The sequence below is a fragment of the Phacochoerus africanus genome, chromosome 9, assembly GCF_016906955.1.
Source record: "Phacochoerus africanus isolate WHEZ1 chromosome 9, ROS_Pafr_v1, whole genome shotgun sequence".
NCBI classification, from domain to species: domain Eukaryota; kingdom Metazoa; phylum Chordata; class Mammalia; order Artiodactyla; family Suidae; genus Phacochoerus; species Phacochoerus africanus.
In genome coordinates, this window is record NC_062552.1 from 88,856,873 (window position 1) to 88,861,835 (window position 4,963).

The window sequence follows — 4,963 nt, forward strand, 5'->3', positions numbered from 1 at the left end:
GGATTGAACCTACAACCTCATGGTTCCTAGTCAGATTCGTTTCCGCTGCACCATGGCGGGAACTCCGGTACTGAAAGTTTTTTTTTTTTTGGTCTTTTTGCCATTTCTTGGGCTGCTCCCGCGGCATATGGAGGTTCCCAGGCTAGGGGTCTAATCATAGCTGTAGCTGCCAACCTATGCCAGAGCCACAGCAATGCAGGATCCAAGACGCGTCTGCGACCTACACCACAGCTCACGGCAACGCCAGATCATTAACCCACTGAGCAAGGGCAGGGATCGAACCCGCAACCTTATGGTTCCTAGTCGGATTCGTTAACCACTGCACCACGAGGGGAACTCTCTGAAAGGTTTTTAAATGCGGCAGAGAGTGTGGCATGCGTTGGTGAAGGTGGTGTGATCAGATTTGCATATTGAAAAGATCTCCATGGGTACCGTGGAGAGAATGGACCAGAAAAGAATAGACACAGGATGACTGATGAGGAGGCTTTTGCTAGGATTGGGTGAGAAGTCAGGTGGCTTGGAGCAGGGAAGAGACGGATTGGAAGCTTTGGGGGATCTTTAGGCATGAGATCTTCAGCACCTGCTGCTCGTTTGGAAATGGAAGGAAAAAGAGAGGAGGCAGTCAAGGGTGAGTCCCAGGTTTGTAGCTTGCCTGACTGGGCAGCAGGTAGGGCCATTCCCTGGGCAGGGGACCATGGGAAGAGGGCCAGGTTGGAAGGTGGGTGGCAATGGAGTGGAATGTTCATGGGTGAATGGGGATCACAAACATTGTCTTGGATATTTTGAGTAGGAGAAGGTTTGGAACCAGCCAGTGAAGATTTGAGTGTGAGGGGGGGTGGGTGGCTGCACTGATCTGGAGCTCAGAAGAGGCACCTGGACTGAAGAAGTTGGGCATCATTAGTGTGTAGGTGGAAATTAGGCTGCTGTGTGGCTGAGATGGTCCAACAAAAGATTCAGATGAGCAGAGAAGAGGGTCTGGGCCCAGCCTAGAGGATACCAGTGTTTAGTGGTTATGTGGAGGAGAATGAATGTGCAAAGGAGACAGAGGGAGCCACCTGAGGCAGGGAAGAAGCAGAGAACGCAGTGTCCCTCACAGAGGCCACAGGAAGAATGGATTTCAAGAAGGCCATCTCCTTCTGCTGTGTGAGAGACGACAGGAAAGAAGAAGAATGAAAAATATCTGCTAAATTTAGCCATGAGGAGTCATGAGTAAGTTCAGAGAGCGTGGCTTCAATAAGAAGGTGTGTCTGAGCTTGCTGAGGTTGAGGGGAGAGTGGGAAGTAGGGGGGGGCATGGGGGGGCGTTTCTGGGAAGGTGCTGTTTGGGGTGACTCCACTGTGGGGCATGTCTTTCTCCCTGTTTAGCCCCACTCCCATCCTTCCTGTCAGGAATCTGGATGTGATGACCAGACAACAGCAGTCCTAGGACCACAGGAGGACAAGGAAGCCTAGAGGCCTCCGTCCTAGTACTTTAAGCTGCTGAACCAGCTCCGGCTCTCTCACCCACCTCCAGGTATTTCAGCGCATGAGAAAAATAAAACTGTGTTGTTTGCAGCTGAAGAGAATTTGTCACTGCTATTGCATGTCACCTGCATGACCTCATTTAATCCCCACCATAGCCTTTTGAGGCAGTGCTTTTGATGTTCCTGTTTTACAGACAAGGAGACCAAAGCACAGAGAGGTTAAGAAATGAGGGTGGCACAACTAAGTGGCGGAGCTGAGATATAAAGATAGAATTTCTGACTCAAGACCAGGTCCTTACTGCTGTGATATGTTTTCCTGGTAGCTGTTATTAGCAATTTTGTTATCATTGCTGTTTATCTCAAAGGTCATCGGTAGATATACCCAGGACAGCCCCATCCTTCTGTGTGTGTCTCCTTTGCTTCCACACCACTGTCACCCTCACAGCACTTCTGACACCAGATGTGTAGGTTTTCCCCCACCACATAGCACCCCAACACCAGCTGGGTGTTCTACCATGTAACTCAGTTCCTACACTATCTTTCAGGAGGCACCCTCAGATCCCACAGGGTAAGGGCTCAGTCTCCCAAGACTGCCCATCACTTCAGATGCCAGTCACAAGGTGTAGGTCCTCAGGTTACCCACAATTCTGCCTGACTTGCCTTTAAATTGGAGGTTCCCATGACTCCCTCCTTGTGTTCCATTAATATGCTAGAGTGGCTCACAGATCTCGGGGAAAAATGTGTTACCAGCTTATTAAAGGATGTGAGAAGTCATGCAGATGAACAGCCAGATTTAGAGATATTCAGGGCCAGGTCTGGGAGGGTCTGAGCCCAGGAGCTTCTCTCTCCACAGAGATGGCATGCATCACTCTCCTGGTGTGGGTGTGTTCATCCACCTGGAAGCTCTTCAAACCCTACACTTGTGGGATTTTTGTGGAGGGATGATTGATTATGAACTTCACTTTCCAATCCTCCTTCCTTCTCAAGATATTGCAGGTGGGGGTGGGACTGAGAATTCCAGGCTTTTTAAAACTATTATTATTATTGTTATTTTCTGTCTTTTTTTTTTTTTTGTCTTTTCCCAGGGCCGCACCTGCGGCATGTAAGAGGTTCCCAGACTAGGGGTCTAATCAGGGCTGTAGCCACTGGCCTACACCAGAGCCATAGCAACGCCAGATCTGAGCCGTGTCTGCAACCTACACCACAGCTCACAACAACGCCGGATCCTTAACCCACTGAGCAAGGCCAGGGATTGAACCCGCAACCTCATGGTTCCTAGTTGGATTCATTAACCACTGAGCCATGATGGGAACTCCTGAGAATTCCAAACTTCTAATCATGGCTTTGTCTTTCCAGTGTCCAGCCCTTCTCCAGGAGCCCACCCAGAGTCACCTCACTGAAACAAAAGACACTCCTATCATCCAGAAAATGACAAGGGTTTTAGGAGCTCTATGCAAGGAACTGCGGGCAGAGGCCAATACATGTTTATTTTATTATCTCACAAGAAAATTAATGATACGATAACATCAAATCCCCTTTCACAGGGGTAGGCATACAGTAGGCATTTAATACAATCTTTTAAATACCTAACAATTCTTCGTGTGCCTCATCTGTTACATGTTCGTGGAGATGGTGTAGGAGGTAGGGCTAGAGGTAGTTGACATGGAAGGTAATTTCTTTTCTTTCTTTCTTTTTCCTTTTTTTTTGTCTTTTTAGGGCCACGCCCATGGCATATGGAGGTTCCCAGGCTAGGGGTCTAATTGGAGCTGTAGCCACTGGCCTAACCAGAGCCAGAGCAATTCGGGATCTGAGCCGAGTCTGTGACCTACACCACAGCTCACAGCAATGCCGGATCCTTAGCCCAGTGAGTGAGGCCAGGGATGGAACCTGTGTCCTCATGGATGCTAGTCGGGTTCGTTAACCACCGAGCCATGATGGGAACTCCGAGGGTAATTTCTAAAACTATAATTCTGTAGTTCCATGTTAAATGCACCGTGCTGTAGTTCATACATGAAACAATCTTGCAGCTTAGGATCACAGGAGAAAAAGTGCTGAGATCAGAGAATCAGAACAGTCCGGGTAGGGGGCTCAAGCTCTGTTTCCACAGCTGTAACCATCCGTCAGCCACAGTGAGGAATGTGTACCCGGGGAGTGAATCATCTTTATCGCTCTTCTGTTCAGCGTGATGTCACTAGGGGGATTGCAAAATCACCCTGTTCCAAGCAGAAGAGAAAATCTGTCCAAGTTGTGCAAATGTTATTTAAAACCCCAGCCATCAGCTCTGAGAAAAGTCCCTGCAGGCACATCAAAGCATAGAATGGTTTTCATAGATGGTTTTATGACTAAGTTGTTACTGCAAACATGCTTCCACCCAAATAGGGTAAAAAATATACAATGTCCTGAAAATCAGAGCTGTGAAATCACATCCCCAGAATATTTATAATTGTTGTTGGTGATCCACTTATCAGCATTTTGACGAAAATCTTGAAAGAGAGGACTGGCTTGCCAGCACGAGCATGTATCAACAATTAGAGGAGGCATTACCCTTTCTTTTTTTCCCCCATTTTTTAAATGGTTTTATTGAAGTATAATTGACTTAGGTTATTGTGATAATTTCTGCTGTACATCAGAGTGATTCAGTTATGCATATGCACACATCCATTCTTTTTAAAATTATAGTTGATTTATATAATGTTGTTCCAATTTCTGCTGTAAAGTGACTCAGTCATACATATATATATATATATTCTTTTTTTTGTTGTCTTTATCTTTAGGGCTGCACCTGCGGCACATAGAGGTTCCCAGCCTAGGGGTCAAAGCAGAGCTGTTGCCACCGGCCTACACCACAGCCACAGCAACACCAGATCCGAGTCCCATCTGTGACCTACACAACAGCTGACAGCAACCACTGAGCGAGGCCAGGGATCGAATCTGTGTCCTCAGGGATGCTTATCAGATTCGTTAACCTCATGGTTCCTAGTCGGATCTGTTTCTGCTACGCCAGGACAGGAACTCCCATATATATATATATATATATATATATATATATATATATATATATATATATATATAGTTTTGGGTTTCGTCTATCAGTTGGAGACTGCATCTAATAACCCCAAACTCCCCATCCCTCCCACTCTCCCCACCATCCTTGGAAACCTGTGGTTACAAGTCTGTTCTCCATGTCTGTGAGTCTGTTTCTGTTTTGCAGATAAGTTCATTTGTGCCATATTTTAGATTCTACATATAAGTGATATCATATACATACACCATTCTTTCCCATATAAACTATTATGGAATATTAGGTGGGGTTCCCTGTGCTATACAACAGGTCCCTGTTGGCCAGTCATTCATACACCTTGGTGTGCACAGGCCAATCCCAAACCTCTCAGTCCATCCTTCCCCTCTACCCTTTCTTAATGCTATTAAAATCTAATTTAATAAAGAAAATTGCCTAATGGTTTGTACTATTAAATGTTTGTTATTTTTTTTATGGCTGCG

At 46.2% G+C, this 4,963-nt stretch overlaps 1 long non-coding RNA gene across 1 annotated transcript; it reads left to right on the plus strand.

Annotated features, from left to right (window-relative positions):
• The first annotated feature begins 248 nt into the window (after positions 1 to 248).
• Positions 249 to 3,017, plus strand: LOC125135778 (uncharacterized). The gene is made up of 3 exons (XR_007137048.1): positions 249 to 1,209; positions 1,389 to 1,512; positions 2,819 to 3,017. It is a non-coding gene; the product is annotated as an uncharacterized LOC125135778 (long non-coding RNA).
• The last annotated feature ends 1,946 nt before the right edge of the window (positions 3,018 to 4,963 follow it).